Source organism: Pinus tabuliformis, chromosome J (genome assembly GCF_031772625.1).
Source record: "Pinus tabuliformis cultivar Carrire ecotype Pingquan chromosome J, CPIR1, whole genome shotgun sequence".
Classification (NCBI taxonomy): domain Eukaryota; kingdom Viridiplantae; phylum Streptophyta; class Pinopsida; order Pinales; family Pinaceae; genus Pinus; species Pinus tabuliformis.
This window is the reverse complement of record NC_142295.1, coordinates 1397739297-1397758666: the sequence shown is the minus strand read 5'-3', so window position 1 is coordinate 1397758666 and position 19370 is coordinate 1397739297. Positions and strand designations below refer to the sequence as shown.

Sequence of the window (19370 nt, the reverse complement as noted above, 5' to 3'; positions counted from 1 at the left end):
ATAGATTTTTCATCTAGCTTGTGACATTCTAATATATCCCAATACAATATCAAACAAGTTACAGTAATGAAAAAGTATTCAGCTATCCTATGTAATAAAAAACGTATACTTCATCAGCGATTCATTCAGTGATCCCATATAGAAAATCTTTCATTCCAAAAGACATAAAGAACAAAAAAACATAAAGGCAGTGCCTGTCACGCCCCTACACTAGCAGTACTCTTCCAACCGCACTATAGGAGGTGCGGCACCACTGACCACTTTCTTTTTAACAATAATTGCGATCGTGGACTACGCCTACTTTCTATACTTAGTTTATTTTTCAACTTTCCTAAGTATTCTTTCATTAACACAACAGAAACTTTCTTACATCATTCATCATTATTATCTTCTACACATATATGCACAACAAACGATAAACTGGGAGGGGCAACTCCCTAAAATATGAGTATGCCCGATAATATCAATACTTTACAAAATATTCAGTTTTAAAGTCTTTACAGGAAACCCCAAGTTTCCTTGGTACAATATCTGTCAAATCATGCAATTCGGCCTGCACTGTTCACACTACCCAAACCACCGTTCGAAGTGTCCAAGGATACTTCCGCCCATCGCACCTCATTCACCATCACCAGCACATCATTGACCCTCGGCTCGTTCAACTGAACGCCATCAACTCGTTCAGGCGAACGCCCTTGCCCATTCAGTCGTTCAGCCTGGCACCCTCGACTGTTCGCTCATTCAGCCTAACGCCCTCGCACGCCCTCGTTCGTTCACTTGTTCAGCCCAACACCCTCGCACGCCCTCGCACACCCTCGCTCGTTCACTTGTTCGGCCCAGCACCCTTGCACGCCCTCGCCCGTTCGCTCGTTTGGCCCGATGCCCTCGCACACCCTCGCCCATTCACCTTCGCACGACCTCGCCTTGTCGTTCACACAAATGCCCTTGGATGCCCTCACCCGGTCGTTCGGTCCGACGCCCTCGCATGATCGTTTGGCCCGACGCTCTTGCACACCTTCGCATGATCTGTGGCTCCGTTTTTTGCGTTTGCCTTAGCTTAATGTTTTGGCCCAAGAGTCTGCCTACACTTTGCCAAATTTCAGTCCTCTCCAAGTTAGCTCGCCCTCCAGCTCATACGAACACTTGGAAACATTCTTGAATGATTTCTGCCACCATTCCAACGCTTTACTTATATGGCGGTTGGCCCATCATTTGGGGCATCAACTCACCAAGCCAACCCACTATTTCATCCAACTTGCCCTAACTTCGCGTCGGCCCATGCTATGGGCGCCCATGTGCGGGACCTCCCCCACATATAAACTTTCCACTGCCCAACAATTAGTCATTTTTACAAGATGACTTTGTGTCACATGTTTCCTTCGTTCAGTCATCTCGTCGCACCGTTCTCATGCGCTCTCACTCGCTGTTCAATCGCCCAGCTCGTCGCTCGCCCGTCGTGCACCCGTGCCAACTCTCGCTGATCCGTTAGTTAAATGTGCCTGCCCAGTATGCCAAACTCGTGGGCTTGACATACTCCGCCACTCTAAACGGTTGTCATCCTCGACAACACCATCATACGACATCGCAAAGTGTCGCTAGCTCCAACATCCAAAGATGCCCATGCTACCTGCCTCTGCTCTACCATCGCACAAACCATAAAGGCTCATGTCTCCATGAATAAAAAATTCTCCTCAATCCATGATCATCAACCACATCTGTCGCATTCCCCACATGGTGCTCCCACTGTGGAAGGTTGATCCCTCCAACTCAAGCTACATGCTTGCTGCAACATATCGTATCGACCTCATCATGTATTGCCATCGTGTGAACTACTGCCATGATACTCCAACATAATGTTAACACATTTATGTACACTTCCAGACCCCATGATTTGAACTAGTTGGGTAGCTAGTCCAACTATCACGCTCAAACCGTGAGAGTGCGCATCCTCATGCCACCATCAGTTGTTTCTCAAACTCTTGTCACAACATCAACTCGATCAAGAATCCATCTCCATCTAAGTAAGCCATGTCCAGGTCCATGAAGTAAACTCCATCTCATCTGGAACATGTTTTCCATGATGTTTGGTGTCAATGTGCTGCATGAAATCAGCCGCATCTATCCCAACATCATCATCCATATGTGTAAGATCCATCTCCTCAAAATGAAGAGATCCTCTCATCAACCCCGACTCTTGATGTGCCACATCCAGGTCCATGAAGCAACCTCCATCATATCTGCAATGTGCCATCCCTCAAGTCTGCCAAGGAAACAAGTATACACTTGTCTCATCTCCCATGTATCAAAAGTGGTTAAGTCTCGACTCAACCCATGCCCAAGTGTTGCCACCAAGGCATCATCATCATTGTAACTCCATCACTCCAAAGTGTCTCATATTGATCCTCCACATCAAGTCACTCTCTCAAGCACACCCATATATGTACTCAAAAGTATGCACCCCATACTGCATCAAAGTCCTTGACCTTAGCTCCTCAATGCATTAGATCCTCTAAGTCCACCATAATATGAAGTCCCTAAAAGTCACAACCTCATGTCATCATGAGCTCCATGAGTCATCTCCAACCAACATCCCAGCAAGCATACATGTCTCGGCCCAAAGGTCTCTGCAAGATGCCTCAGCTCTCCATGTAGTAGGAATGCTCCATAGTCTGCTCACAAATCCAACCAAGTCCATGGCCTTGTTGTACAAGAGTGCACAACCTCTCCATCGGCTCATAAATAAAACATATCCATGTCACATCAAAAAATCCACCTACACAACATCTCTGCCTTGGCACTCCTCATTGGATGTCCATAAGTGACACCTCTACAAGTGTTCCTGCATAATTTCCCTGCATAATACTTCCATGCTCCATGTCTCCAACTCGATGTCCATGACTTAAGTTGCCCATGTTGTCCAACTAAGTAGACCCATCACAACAATCTGTCATCATCATCCAGGTCTACAATCCAGTCTAGTGAACACGATCACCCAAACCATATCATCATCAAGTCACAAGTCTCTTCCACCATGGCTCCCCCACTTAAGGTTCCACCAAGACTTCCTCTTGGTGTCGTCCATGGGAAGTCCACCCAAGTATCATCAAACCCAAGTGTGTGCCCTTCTCCAATCTGTCCATGAGTCATGCCGGGCACTTAGCCAATTTCTTCATATGGCTAAAGCATGACCCATTCCTCCGCAACAATCATCATGTTCCTCCCTTGTCACGGGAATTTGCACCTTCTACGATAAGGTCACAAACAACCCCAACAAGCTCTGCAATAATCAATGGTCCTTGCCTTTCCATACAAGGTCTCATTGTAGACATCCATGGTAAGATCCTCCATTGCATCAGCAAACTGATTTTGCCCTTCCCTGCACACGGCCCATCTACCAAAAGCTCAACTGAGATACAAGTATAAGTAGTACTTACTTCATCATAAGGCTCGTCCATGTGAGTATCCTCATCCACCAATGTATGCAAACTGCACGATCCTGGTCCAACTAGATCAATTTCAAGTTCATCTTCCATCGTTGTCATATCTGCAACATCCTCAAACATCACGGCTTCCTCTTCTTTGTCATCGCAATCTGCAGCTGCAACGTGCTCCATTGCAATATGTTGAGCGAGGAAGAAACCATGGAGTCAATGCTTGATTTGCTGCATAGCGCTTTTGCTAAGGTGATGTTGAGCCTCGGCCAACCGCCGAGTCTGATCATCCTAGCGCTGGCGATCGGTCTAATCTGTGTGGTGAAACAGAGCCTGAGAAAACGGTTTCGGCTTCCCCCGGGTCCGTCTGGATGGCCTGTCATCGGCAGCCTTCCACTTCTGGGCAACATGCCCCATCACTCGCTCTATCAACTTTCCAAACAATATGGTCCGCTTATGTATATGAAGCTTGGGACAATCGACACGGTGGTCGTTTCTTCCCCAAAGATAGCGGAGGCGTTCCTAAAAACTAACGACGTCAACTTCTCCAACCGTTTGGGCAACACAGCCGCCAAATATATCGGCTACGATGCCAACGGCCTGGTCTGGGGTCCCTATGGCCCCCACTGGAGAATGCTGCGCAAGGTCTGTACTATTCATCTCTTTTCCGGGAAGGCCCTGGAGGTTCTGCAGCCTCCCGTGTGAGAAGTGGAGGTCGGGATGCTGCTGAAGTCGATTTTTGAACATGAGTGACAAGGGAAGGTTGTGAACCTTGGGGAGCTGTTCAACATCTACACTGCCAATGTTCTCGTGCAGATTATGTTGAGCAAGCGCGTGTTTGAATCCCAGGGGGCGAAGGCCAGTGAGTTCAGGGAAATGGTGGTGGAGCAAATGAAATTGTCGGGGATGTTTATTATTGGGGACTATGTGCCGTCTTTGGCTTGGCTGGATCTGTAGGGCGTGAAGACCAAGATGAAGAAGCTGCACAAGAGGTACGACGAGTTCTTCACCAAGATGATAAAGGAGCGCCAGATAGGTTCGATTAATGGAGGAAGGGGCGATTTTCTGAGTGTGCTCTGGGCTCTCAGAAATGATGAGGATGGTGAAGGAGGGAAGCTTACAGATACAGATATAAGGGCCTTTTACTGGTGAGTCTTATTAAATTTGATTTAATTGAATTGAACAGTAAATGCTCCCATTCTATTTTGAATTCTCAGTTTTTAATGTTTTCCTGAGCGTTTCTGCTGAGATTTTGGCAGCACGTGCTTCTTTTCTTTCTATTATTTACCATCTATGTTTTCTTACATATTCCAAGACTTCGCCACATCTCATGTTTTTGCTGGTGTTTTCTTCAGTATTCTTGACCCTTTATATGATCTTTGATATAGTAAATTAAAATGATAATAATCTTTTCATTGCAATTTTCATTAGCCAGAGTGCATTTAGAATTCATGTAGATGTGTCCAGAGAGATGGAGTATAAGAGGGGGAGAAAATAGAGAGAGAGGAGGACTGATGAGATGGAGAGAGAGTGACAAGGGAGTTTGGTGGTGTGTTTTGTTTTCTATGATATAATAAATTAAAATGATAATAATGGTTTCATTGCAATTTTTTTTAGCCAAAGTGCATTTAGAAATGTGTCAAGAGAGTTGGAGGGTAAGAGGACTGGAGGGGGAGAACATAGAGATGGAGACAGAGGGAGTGAGAAGGGAGAGATGGAGAGGGAGAGAAGAGAGGAGGGAAAAGAGAGAGGAGAGGAGAGAGGGAGGGAGAGAAGTTGAAGAGAGGAGAAAGAGAGATAGTGACATTTTAGGGTGGAGAGAGAGGGAGGTGGGAGAGAAGGAGACACAAAGATGGAGAGGAGAAAGAGAGATAGTGACAGTTTTAGTTGGAGAGAGAGGGAGAGAGAGAAAGATGGAGTTGGAGGGGAGAGATATGGAGAGAAGAAGAAAGACATGGAGAGGAAGGTGGAGAGAGGGATAGGGAGTGACAAGGGAGAGATTGAGAGAGAGTGAGGGAGAGAGGAGAGCATGAGGGGAGAGAGAGGGGGACAAGGAGTGGGAGAGAGAGACATCGGTCATATGGAGAGAGAGAGAGAGTATGTTTAGGGGGTGAGATAGAGAGACAAAAAGGAGACATCAAGTGAAATAGAGATATAGATAAAGGGGCGAGAAAGGGAAGAACAGACTAACGGAGGGAGGGAGGGAAGAAGAGATAGATAGATATGGATCAACTATTTACCCTCTCTTCTCTCAACCATTTGTCAACCATTTGTCCTGATGATGGGACTTGAAAGAGATGTTGAGAAAAACTCCAATTTTGTAATGAAGAGATGTTGAGAAAAACTCCAATTTTGTATTGAAGAGATGTTGTAATGTCTGTGGAATATAGTCTATCTAAAGGGGAAAGACCAACCTACAATCATCTTAACTCGAGATCTACCAAATACTAAGGAATCAAATCACTTTTCATCCTAAAAAAAATCTCTCAAAAAAATTGATCCTTCTAAAAAAAATTGCTAAATCTTGAAATAAAATGATAAAATAAATAGAGATAAATTATAATAAAAATTTTTATTTATAAATTTATTTATAAAAATTTAAATATTTCATAATAATATTTTATATAAATAACCTTTAAATAATTTCTTCCATCCCTCTAGTTTTCATCGTTCCATAAAGAGATTGCGACTTTATTTGAAAATATATATCATTTTTAGCGAAAGATACTGCACCTTTCATAAAGTCAATATATATCATTTTCCATTATTTTCAATGCGAAATTTCGTAAAAAAAGGTTTAAACCAACGTATATATTTTCTCTGCCATTTACCTAGGCAGAACCAAGGCAATTTCAGATTTTTTAATACCATTTACCTAGGAAGAGTAAAGGCAAACTGACTTATATATTTTCTATACCATTTACCTAGCAGGCAATTTGAGATTTTGTTAAGAATGCATATATTTTTATTATTTACAAAGTATCCATGTTTTATCTTGTTCAGAGCCTGTTCGCTGTAGGGACCGATACATCTTCAAGCACGGTGGAATGGGCAATGGCAGAACTGATACGCCACCCACATATGATGAAGAAATGTCAGCAGGAAATAGACTCCGCCATGAAAGGAGAGCAAACGACGCCAAAGGAGTCGGACCGCCAAAACCTATCATACTTGCAGGTGGTGGTGAAAGAGACTTTAAGGCTGCACCCTTCAGTGCCCCTCCTCGTGCCTCGGATGGCAACTGTCACGCCCCTACACCTGCGGTAGTCTTCCAACTGCTTATAGCGAGGTGCGGCACCACCGAACACTTTCTTTTCACCAATACTAATGTTCATGGACTATGCCTAATTCACTTTTCCTTACTTAGTTTGTGTTTCGCAACCAAGTAATATTATGTTTAACCTTTATACTAATGAACACCCATACTCATTCATTATCATCAACAATTATAAAAGAGAACAACAATTGCACAGTATAAAGGGAGGGGCAACTCCCTGAACAATGAGTCTGCCCAACAATATATATTAATCAGTCTTTCTTCAATAATACAAGCTTCACAAGTATCCTTGGCAAAATCCAAGTCTATACTTAGCCAATTTTACAACAAAGGAAAAACAGCTTTTTACAACATTTGTGCACACCTTGCACGGTGGGAGGGTGCTCACCCGAGACACCAAGACCCCCTCCTTAAGTCTCACACAAATCTGTGCTTTAGAACATACCTGGGCACACCTTGCCCAACCTTCGACCAACTCCAAGAACCTTTACCAAGTGAACGACTTCCTCCAAGAGATGCACATGAGCTATGCACACTCCTCCTCTTTTCTGCGTACTTGTCTTCTTGAGTACCTGCGAAGTGTTGTTCGAATGATGCTCCAAAGCTCTCCAACGCATCATGTATATACCCATCGTAACGTGTGGGTGGGCTGCCCAGCCGACCGCCCCACCAATGCTACACACACCCCTCTCCAACGTTTTAGCGCCTCATGGTTATGTCGGCCCTCCTCCATCCACAAGTCGGCCTCTAACCCATCGCTCAACGCTCCACCGAGTGTATAAACGCCATCGCATAGTTTGTTGTATCGTCGCACTTGACTCGCTATTTCGTCGCACCTCCGTGTGCTTCAACTCGTCCTACGCCCGTGCCCTGCCCGCGTGTAGCCCAACTCACGCGCCCGCCCGCGCCCTGCCCACGTGTAGCCCAGCTCGAGCACGCACCCATGCCCGCGCTCATTTGTCCGTCGTGCGGTTCGGCTCGCCCACACCCAACCACGCCCACTCGCCCAACCGCGCCCGGTTAACCAAGGACCTTACATCCTCCTCCACCTGAAGTCGTTGTCGTCCTCGAAAACATACCATCTCGGTAGCCATCCACCAAGATCATCACTATCCATGATGTTAATTCCTCCACATAAGGCAAACATCCCTGCAACATATGTAGAACTCCATCTCCATCATGTCTCCGCCCTAGTGACCAACTGCCACCAAGCTCTCCATATCAAGGTATAGACCTCAACGGTATATCCTCCATCAGATATCATCTCGATCCATGATCATCGACCCCTCTGCCACAATCTCCACTGTAACATCCCGTGTCGACCTCATCATGTGTCATCATGTGAACCTCTGTCATGATACTCCAACACAATGCTAACACATCTTTGTACATGCCGGCCCCCATGTCTGAACTAGTCGGGTAGCTAATCCAACTGTCACACTCAAACCATGAGAATGCACATCCTCATGCCATCATCATTTGTTTTCCAGAACAACCTGCCACATTCTTGACTCTTTAAGAATCTATCTCAACAAGTATAATCCATGCTCAGGTCCATGGAAACTCCATCCATATCATCTGCAACATGTCATGATGCTTGATGCCTAACCACCCCTACATCATCAATCATACCTTCTCAACATGCTTAGGGACCCACTGCCATGAGCAGCTAACATTGAGTCCCATCTCCTTATCCCTCTAAGAAGATGTAGAGGGAGTAGAGCCTAAAGGCTCTCCCTCACTAATCAACTCAATCCACCTATCAGGATCCTCAATCTCCATCCTTTGTAGATAAGCAACCCGGTCTTCCTTCTGGACATCTGGCCTCACATATACCTCGTCATCATCATCATCCTCAACCAACTCTAGCCTTCTTGACAAGTCCAAGATGCTATCTGAAAGTGACCTGATGACCAATGACTGCTCGGTAAGCTTTGCCTCAACAGTAGACAACCGCTTACTCATGTCTCCCATTCTCTTCTCGTCCTCCATTTGCATCACTCCCAATTTACAATCAGGCCTTGTCACTCCAATGGTTGGCACACCAATGGGTACATCTTCCCTTCCATCATAAATGTAGAGCTTCTTCAAATGTGGAACAATCATGGCATCAAATTGTTTCATGAATTCCATCCCCAATATAGCCTCATAGTCATCAATCCACACTATAGTGAAATCAACCTTCCCTGTCCATTCACCAAGTGTAGTGTCCACCCTTTCAGCTATACCAAGAACTTCAATAGGAGGAGAATTCACTGTCTTCATTTGTGCCTTTGCCGGTACAAATTTCAACCCAATTCTTCTCGCAGTATCTTCGCCCATGAAGTTGTGGGAAGCCCCACTATCCACCATAGTGAGTACGTCAGCACCTCCAACCTTCATCCGAACATACTCCAATCTGTTCCTCTCAGGATCCCTCCTAGAGACCACCTCCATAGTAGCAGAAGCACCAAGTATCTGCATCATCCCCACAGAAGCACTTTCATTCTTCGCATCAGATTGTGCAATCGCAGCCACTTTCAGTCTAGAAGGACAATTCTTCACTGTGTGTGGTCCAGCACATATCCAACACTTCAAGGCTTTCTTTGTCTTCGAACTATCATCCGATTTCGAAGCATCATCCTTCTTCTTTTCCTTCGGCTTATCGAACTTCTTCTTCCTATCATCAAAAGTCTCATCATAATGCTCCACCAACCTGTCAACAGTAGCAAAAGCTTCCTCAAGTGTCCTAATCTTCTGCCTCTTCACTTCATTGCGTGCCCAAGGCTTCAACCCAATAATGAAGTTGAAAACCTTGTCCCTCTCCGCCATGTCAGGAAGTTCCAGAGCTGCACTTGCAAACTCTCGCTGATATGCTTGTAGGCTCCCAGTCTGCTTTATGTACTTAATCTTTGTCCTTGCTTCCCATGTTTCATCCTGAGGACTGAAATGGGTCTGCAAAGCTTTCTTCATGTCATCCCATGAAGTGATGTCATCAGCACTGCCATTGGCAATCTGGTCCATCCTTCTTCGCCACCACATCTTAACATCCTTTGTTAAGAACTGAGCAGCTACCTTGACCTTTGTCTCATCATCAGATAGACCCAACCGTTCCAAGTATTGCTCCATGTCCCATATAAAGTTGCCAAGTGTCTTTACATTCCTTGTACCATCATAAGATTTCGGTTCCTTGACTTTCACATGAGGCACTCCTCCATCTGAGTTATGCCTCACGGCCTTCTTCAACATCGCGATCTCATCCCTGGCTTCGTCAAGAGATTTCTTCAAGTTCACGATCTCTGCAAGACCTTGATCCCTTGCTTCTTCAACCTCCTTGACCCTTACTTCAAGTTGTGTACACATAAGATCAGTGTACTCATGTTGTGTCCGGAGTTCATCAAACTCTTCCTTTATCTTCGAATTGGCCTCTTGCTCTTTAGCGAACAAGTCCATCTTCTTATCCCAGGAAGTTTCCATAACCTCCATCCTCAACAACACCTTTTCCATAAGTGTTATAGTAGCATCCTGCACATGATGACTAGACCCAGCCTGAGATTCGGCTGCCATCTCTAACAGCTTCTTCTTCTTTTGCAATCTAGTTTCGACCATCCAACAGCTTCACCAAGTCACCTACAACCTGAACCAACCCTTGTTCCACTTGTGTGAAACGGCTTCCTTCACCTGCAAGTACCTGCTTCACCGTCACAAGCAACCCTGCTCAACAACTTCAACAACAGCACCAGCTCCCTGGCACTAGCTCTGATACCAACTGTCACGCCCCTACACCTGCGGTAGTCTTCCAACCGCTTATAGCGAGGTGCGGCACCACCGAACACTTTCTTATCACCAATACTAATGTTCATGGACTACGCCTAATTAACTTTTCCTTACTTGGTTTGTGTTTTGCAACCAAGCAATATTATGTTTAACCTTTATACTAATGAACACCCATACTCATTCATTATCATCAGCAATTATAAAAGAGAACAACAATTACACAGTATAAAGGGAGGGGCAACTCCCTGAAAAATGAGTCTGCCCAACAATATATAGTAATCAGTCTTTCTTCAATAATACAAGCTTCACAAGTATCCTTGGCAAAATCCAAGTCTATACTTAGCCAATTTTACAACAAAGGCAAAACAGCCTTTTACAACATTTGTGCACACCTTGCACGGTGGGAGGGTGCTCACCCGAGACACCAAGACCCCCTCCTCAAGTCTCACACAAATCTGCGCTTTAGAACATACCCGGGCACACCTTTCCCAACCTTCGACCAACTCCAAGAACCTTTACCAAGTGAACGACTTCCTCCAAGAGATGCGCGTGAGCTATGCACACTCCTCCTCTTTTCTGTGCACTTGTCTTCTTGAGTACCTACGAAGTGCTGTTTGAATGATCTCCAAATGCTCTCCAACGCATCATGTATATACCCATTGTAACTTGTGGGTGGGCTGCCCAGCCAACCGCCCCACCAATGCCACACACACTAATCAGGAGCTCAGGACCAAGTTTCGTAAAATGGTCAAAAATGAAAGTGCTTAGAACTGATTGGAACCTAAATGACCAGATAGAGCTCGTCTTCCTGATTCTGGCCCCGCAAACGGTTCAAAAAATGGTCGCCGTATGAGAAAGTTATGCCAAAAACAAAATCGCCCAATAACCCTTAATTTTTGAATTTTTCAAAAAAAAAATAAAGAATATTCCTTGTAATATTCTTTTTGGGAAGCGAATCAATGGCTGACATGTGGCAGGCCCGGAGGCTGCCACATGTCCATGGTAACGTCAGCATATGTATGGGCATTGGTTTCGGGCAAGCCAATCAGAGGATGCCACGTGGCAGGCCCACAGGCTGCCACGTGGCCCAAGTGACAACATCATGACGTCAGTGCAGTTTTATGGTGTGCGTTAAAATTTTGGCAGCAAAGGGGTTTGAACACGCAACCTGTGCAATAACACTCCAACACTTTACCATTACACCATATGGTTGACTGTTGATATATGGGTGGAATGAACTAATTAAGAAGTTTAAATTTGTTTTGGCGGGGCCTTAAGTGGGCCAGCACCATTTCATGTGACCCTCGGCCCATAACCGTGGGCTCAACCCCCTAAACCGCTGGCGCGCAATCCGATGAAAACTGCCAGCCGGAATTTTTGGTCACATGCGCATTAACAACTGCAGTCAAGTTGGCGGAAAATTTGGCGGAGCACCAAATTTGCGTGGATCGCCAAAATTGGCGGGCTTATCTGGCCTCCAACTACAGTTAGCTGGAGTTTTTCTAGGGGCAGACTCGAGAAACTTTAAATGGCCATAACTTTGGCTAGGAAAGGCGGTTTTGGACGAATTGTTTTTTGATTTTGGGTATCTTCGACCTTCTGAAGCCATTGGCACAGGTTTCACAGCCATGTGAGGTCATTTGCAAGTGTTTTAGCTTCGTGGAAGTTCCAGGAGCCACTAGGGCCAAATCAGTTTGGGAGCTGCATTGGGAATTGTGCAGCCATTGAATGTGGAACGAAGGTCATTCCTGAAGGTTTTCAACATTCGGAATCCATTTCTACAGCTTGTTTTGCCTTTTGAGGCATTCTTCTCACTGTTTAGCTTCAAGGAAGCTTTCAGGGCCACGAGGGCCATTTCAGTGCTTGAGCTGTTTGGGGGCTATGTTCATCCATTTTTGGTGATTCAAAAGCCTATGTCTGCTATTTTCAACCTTCTGAGTCTAATGGCAGAGGTTTCAGAACCAATTGAGGTAATCTTCACCTCAAAATTCTCCATGCAAGTTTAAAGGGCCACTAGGGCCAATTGGGGAAAGTACTGTATAAGGTACAAAATTCACTGTTTAGTGTTTGGGAAAGAGCATGTTTAGCTAATTCCTATCTTCTGATTCTGTATTTACAGTCAGATCTGTCTTTCGAGACACTCATATTCTTGTATTAGCCTTTGTAGCATTTTCAATACAAGAGGACAAGCCTAGTTTGAGAGGTTTGGTCCAGCAGATGTAGCCCAGAGGGGGTGAACTACTTTATCATTTTGATATCTTTATTTGCTGAAGATTATATGCTAAACAAAACTGATGTAAAGTGTTAAACAACAAATATACAAAACTTGCATACACACATAATCACCTATTTAGCTGCAGAAAGTTATTTGTCTTATTCCGCAAGATATTAAACTTCAAGTATGTGTATGTCAAAGACTTCTAAGTGTTTACTTCGTTATTTCTTTAGGCAGAGCCTGTAGAGGGCCAAGTAGCCTCTGGAACTCATCCTCTCTTTAGAGGTGACATGTCCGGTAAATGCCCCTACAGTCTATCTCTGTATAAGAAATAAGAAGTTTTCACATTTTTAGAGGTCACTTGGAGTGTATAGCTCACATTTGAAATTATGGGAAATGGATACCTTGCACCCTTAAACAAGTAAATTCCATTTTCAGATCAGATGGTATCAGAGCACTAGGTTTGCTTGACTGACATCAATAGCTTGATTGTGTAGCTTGAAAGGTGTCTTAAGTAGTGTTGAAGATTGACTGCTTTATTATTGGGCAAACTACTTGTTGTTTGAGTTTGCTGAAGCTCTTTTGTTCATTTTTATAATGACAACTTCCATAAGTGAGTTCTCAAAACCGTCCTCCTTCACAAGATTTTTTGATGAAGACTTGAAGCAAGAATTTTTCATCATGATGAATATGGTGAGAGAAATGTATGAGGATGAAAGAAAGAGCTCTAGACTTCAAGAGCAGTTGAATTCCATGAGGGAAGAGAAGCAGTTGCTTTCTGACCAATTGCAGGAAATGGAAGGCCAACTTCATATTGCAAACATGAATTTGGAAAGGATGCATGAGTTGGAGACACAACTCCTTGTTGCCAAAGAAGCCTTAGCCAAGTATTAGCTTGAAGAAGAGGTAAACAATTCTAGTTTGTCTTCAAATTCTTATAAGAATGTTTATGTTGGTTCTTTTGAGAAACATACCAGAGGCATAGGGTCCAAGTTGATGTCCAAAATGGGATATGAAGGAAAAGGATTGGGCAAACATGCACAGGGTATAGTTGAGCCAATAATGGTTGAGGTAAGGCCTAAGAATTTGGGTCTTGGCTATGGACAATCTTATGGAGAAAGTTCCAAAGCAGCCATGAAGGCAATTGAAACAGTTCCTAGAAGGAGTTTCATTTCAAGTTCCCTACCTCAAGTTGGTAAAGATTGTATTCTTGGGGAATGCAATAGTTTGAAACATACCTTGCAAGAAGAAGGTGTGCATAAGAATGCACTTGAACAAGAAAGTGGTGAAAGCTCTAAAACCATTGAAGGGATTGATGGTGTTCCAAAAGGAGCTTCTTCTTCATTTGATTCACCTCCTCATGAAGGTGATGAAGGTGAAAGAGAAAGGTATAAATCTGATTTCAATCATATTTCCTTTGATCATGTAAAGCATGGAAAATTTCCACGTAAGCATTGGAAAAGAATTGCATGTTCTTTTTGTGGTTTGGTTAACCATAATGTTTCTAGATGTTGGAAAAGAATGGCAACATACAGGAAACTGGTTAAAGAAAGGAGGTGAGAAGCAAAAGTTCCAATGAACAATGCAAGTCATGCTGTCAAGAAGATTAACATGTGTTGCACTTATTGCCATAAGCATGGACATACTGCTGAAAGGTGTTGGACTCTGAATCCAACAATGCTTCCACAAAAATTAAAGAAATGGGAGAAAGAGTATGGCAAGAATGGGAAGGAAGTTTCCATCATTGATATGTGTCAGGATGATACACATGTTGATATCGATTTGCAGTTAAAGGAAGAACCTTTGAAATGGATTGGTAAGAAATGGTTAGAATTCTTATCCAATTGAAGTTGCATGTCTTTTGATTGAATGCATTTCTTGATTAAGGGAATGCAAGTTGCAGGATGGAAAAGCTGAGTATGAGACTCACTCTATCGCAGCGAAAGTTATATTCATTTCAGCTTTGAAAGTACATTAACATGTGATCAAGGATATTGTACTTAAGAGAAAGTTGAAGGATAAACTGCATGCATGAGAATGATATGCATGAGCACAGGGATCATGATGATTTCCTTGTATTTTAAACATGTATGTGTGATTAACTTGAAGGGTTGATTACTTTGTTTTTAACCATGCATGTAATGTAATATTGACTTGGAAAAAGTTAATCTGATCTCCAAGATTGTAAAGAGGAGAAATGATGAAGTGTTTCATCTTTGTAAGAGCCTTCTCATTTGGGAGGCAGCGCTTCTTTTGGAGCGGAGGTGCCATGGATGGGCATCGTGACAGTTGTTGGCTGAACGGAAGAGGATATTGATGTTCCTCAAGTGTTGTATAGTTCAGTTCAGAGATTCAGTAAGCTTTTGGGGACCACAAGCCTTCTCATTTGGGAGGTGTGATCAGGAGCTCAGGACCAAGTGTCGTAAAATGGTCAAAAATGAAAGTGCTCAGAACTGATTGGAACCTAAGTGAACGGATAGAGCTTGTCTTCCTGATTCTGGTGCTGCAAACGGTTCGAAAAACGGTCGTCGTATGAGAAAGTTATGCCAAAAACAAAATCGCCCAATAACCCTTAATTTTTGAATTTTTCAAAAAAAAAAAAAATTAAAAAGAATATTCCTTGGAATATTCTTTTTGGGCAGCGAATCAACGGCTGACACATGGCAGGCCCGGAGGCTGCCACGTGTCCATGGTAACGTCAGCATATGTATGGGCATTGGTTTCGGGCAGGCCAATTAGAGGATGCCACATGGCAGGCCCGCAGGCTGCCACGTGGCCCAAGTGACAGCATCATGACGTCAGCGCAGTTTTATGGTGTGCGTTAAAATTTTGGCAGCAAAGGGGTTTGAACACGCAACCTGTGCAATAACACTCCAACGCTTTACCATTACACCATATGGTTGACTGTTGATATATGGGTGGAATGAACTAATTAAGAAGTTTAAATTTGTTTTGGCGGGGCCTTAAGGGGGCTAGCCCCATTTCATGTGACCCTCGGCCCATAACCGTGGGCTCAACCCCCTAAACCGCTGGTGCACAATCCGATGCAAACTGCCAGTCGGAATTTTTGGTCACATGCGCATTAATAACTACAGTCAAGTTGGCGGAAAATTTGGCGGAGCGCCAAATTTGGGCGAACCGCCAAAACTGGCGGGCTTATCTGGCCTCCAACTACAGTTAGCTGGAGTTTTTCTAGGGGCAGACTCGAGAAACTTTAAATGGCCATAACTTTGGCTAGGAAAGGCGGTTTTGGACGAATTGTTTTTTGATTTTGGGTATCTTCGACCTTCTGAAGCCATTGGCACAGGTTTCACAGCCATGTGAGGTCATTTGCAAGTGTTTTAGCTTCGTGGAAGTTCCAGGAGCCACTAGGGCCAAATCAGTTTGGGAGCTGCATTGGGAATTGTGCAGCCATTGAATGTGGAACGAAGGTCATTCCTGAAGGTTTTCAACATTCCGAATCCATTTCTACAGCTCGTTTTGCCTTTTGAGGCATTGTTCTCACTGTTTAGCTTCAGGGAAGCTTTCAGGGCCACGAGGGCCATTTCAGTGCTTGAGCTGTTTGGGGGCTATGTTCATCCATTTTTGGTGATTCAAAAGCCTATGTCTGCTATTTTCAACCTTCTGAGTCTAATGGCAGAGGTTTCAAAACCAATTGAGGTCATCTTCACCTCGAAATTCTCCATACAAGTTTAAAGGGCCACTAGGGCCAATTGGGGAAAGTACTGTATAAGGTACAAAATTCACTGTTTAGTGTTTGGGAAAGAGCATGTTTAGCTAACTCCTATCTTCTGATTCTGTATTTACAGTCAAATCTATCTTTCGAGACACTCATATTCTTGTATTAGCCTTTGTAGCATTTTCAATACAAGAGGACAAGCCTAGTTTGAGAGGTTTGGTCTAGCAGATGTAGCCCAGAGGGGGTGAACTGCTTTATCATTTTGATATCTTTATTTGCTGAAGATTATATGCTAAACAAAACTGATGTAAAGTGTTAAACATCAAATATACAAAACTTGCATACACACATAATCACCTATTTAGCTGCAGAAAGTTATTTGTCTTATTCCGCAAGATATTAAACTTCAAGTATGTGTATGTCAAAGACTTCTAAGTGTTTACTTCGTTATTTCTTTAGGCAGAGCCTATAGAGGGCCAGGTAGCCTCTGGAACTCATCCTCTCTTTAGAGGTGACATGTCCGGTAAATGCCCCTACAGTCTATCTCTGTATAAGAAATAAGAAGTTTTCACATTTTTAGAGGTCACTTGGAGTGTATAGCTCACATTTGAAATTATGGGAAATGGATACCTTGCACCCTTAAACAAGTACATTCGATTTTCAGATCACACACCCCTCTCCAACGTTTTAGCGCCTCATGGTTATGTCAGCCCTCCTCCATCCACAAGTCGGCCTCTAACCCATCGCTCAACACTCCACCGAGCGTATAAACGCCATCGCATAGTTTGTTGTATCGTCGCACTTGACTCGTTGTTTCGTCGCACCTCCATGTGCTTCAACTCATCCTACGACTGCGCCCTGCCCGCATGCAGCCCAGCTCACGCGCACACCCACGTGCCCACCCGCTTGCAGTTCAACTCGCGCGCCCGCCCGCGTGCAGCTCAACTCGCGTGCCCGCCCGCGCGCCCGCCCGCATGCAGCTCAACTCGTGCGCCTGCCCGCACGCCCGTGCTCGCACTCATTTGTCCGTCGTGCGGCCCGGCTCGCCCGCGCCCAACCGCGCCCAGTTAAGCAAGGACCTTACAGCAGCGGAGGCGTGCACGATAGAGGGGTACCACATACCCAAGAACGCTCGTCTCCTCGTGAACACGTGGGGTATGCAGCGCGACCCAGACCTCTGGGAGAGGCCCCTGGAGTTCGATCCTGATAGGTTTGTGGGCAACAGCATCGACATGAGAGGCGCCGATTTCCAGCCAATCCCGTTCGGCGCAGGCAGGTGGATCTGCGCGGGTATGAACATGGGGATTCGCATGGTTCAGCTCATGCTCACCTCCTTACTTCATTCCTTCGATTGGTCTCTTCCGTGCAACCAACCGGCTGAGATGCTGGATATGACAGAAGCTATGGGTATCACAATGCATAAGGCAGTGCCGCTGCTGGTCGTTGCCAGTGACCGGTCCCCTTCATCTCTCCACTTAATGTAGCGAAATTTTGTTTATGGTTACATGAAAAAAAAAATTGAGGAGAGAAGCAGAAATTTTCTTTTAATCCTTTTAAAATTGTCATGGCTAGCCAATGTTAGCCAATTTCTAGGTTAGTTAATCAAATTTTAATTGGCTGGACACTAAAAATGGCTAGAATCTAGGTAAAAAATTCAAAAAATCTTGTAAATACAGTGTTGGAATCGTGTTTTTAGGGTGGAAATAGATTTTCTTTAAATATGACTAAAATTTCCATAACTTTCGGGTCAACTCCTCCCCTTAATTAAACTACACACTTTTAAAGGCATCTTCACACCCCACTTTAGTTATTATTATCCCTGCAGGGGCAGTGGATATACGTATTCTATTTTTGATTTACCGACTATTAAACAATTGTTTGACCAAATATTAAACAGTAAAATATAATGTTGACGTTATAAAACTAAAAATATTTATTTTTTTAATATTTTTATTTTATTTTTTCAAATTGTGATGGGTTGATTTAAGTAAGTTCTTATCTGGCAATGATGCCTATTTACTATGGAAACCGTACGAAAATGATGTCTTCAATTTAATATACCTGCACGGACTAGTATTTTTTTGGCCCTACCTGTAATGCCTTCGAAGTTGTGCGACGATTGGGCGTCGGGCGACCGGGCGTGCGCACACGACGGGCGCGTGTTGGAGGTGCGATGGGTGGTTGTGCGACCGAACAGTGGAGCGACCAACTGGGCGTGCGATAGATATGTGACGATAAGTGCGAGCTTGGTGAAACGACTAAGGCACGGAGCGTTGCTTATACCCATATGTGAGGAGCGTTTGCGATGGGGGTTGGCCGACCCATGGTGGAAGGGTGTGGCCGACTTTACAAGCACCCGAACGATGCGAGTATGGGGTGTGTGGGCGGTCGGCTGGGCAGCCCACCCATACACGAAGATGGATATATATGTTGGAGCATTGGAGATCAAAACAAAACCAACAAACTTCACACTTCTCATACGCACTTCGCTCTTGGAGGAGAGACACTTGTGCGCAGGTTTGAGGAGAGATGAGCGCATAGCTCATGCACTCTCCTTGGTAGAATGCACTTGGTGGAAACGCTCTTGGTGAGAGGTGAACGCGTTGGGCAAGACATGCCCGACTTGATTGTGCGGAGGTGTTGTTGTGTTGAGACTTGGCGAGGGTGTCTTGGTGGCTCGGGTGAGCGCCCGCCCATCGTGCAAGTGTGCACGAAGGTGAACGAAGGTTAGAACTGGAGGTCATAGAGTTGGGCAAGCGGTACTACGTGTTGTTCACACGATTTGGGCATTTGTCAAGAGTTGGCAAGTGGGACTGCGTGTGGGCAAGTGTACACGGTTTGGGCGTTTGCGACCAAACGAAGAGCGAACCGGCGAAGACGTGCGACAAGGTGAACGACGGGTTGGTGAGTCGTGCGGCAACCGTGCGGAGGTGCCGACGAGCTGGGCAACCGAGTTTGTCAAAGTTGGAAATTTGGCTAAGTATAAATTTGGGGTTTCCCAAGGACTTAGCC

The 19370-nt window shown here is 44.5% G+C and overlaps 1 pseudogene; it reads left to right on the top strand.

The window, feature by feature from the left end:
- The first annotated feature begins 3641 nt into the window (after positions 1–3641).
- LOC149232591 (flavonoid 3'-monooxygenase CYP75B137-like) lies at positions 3642–17842 on the top strand (annotated as a pseudogene).
- Positions 17843–19370: the final 1528 nt, after the last annotated feature.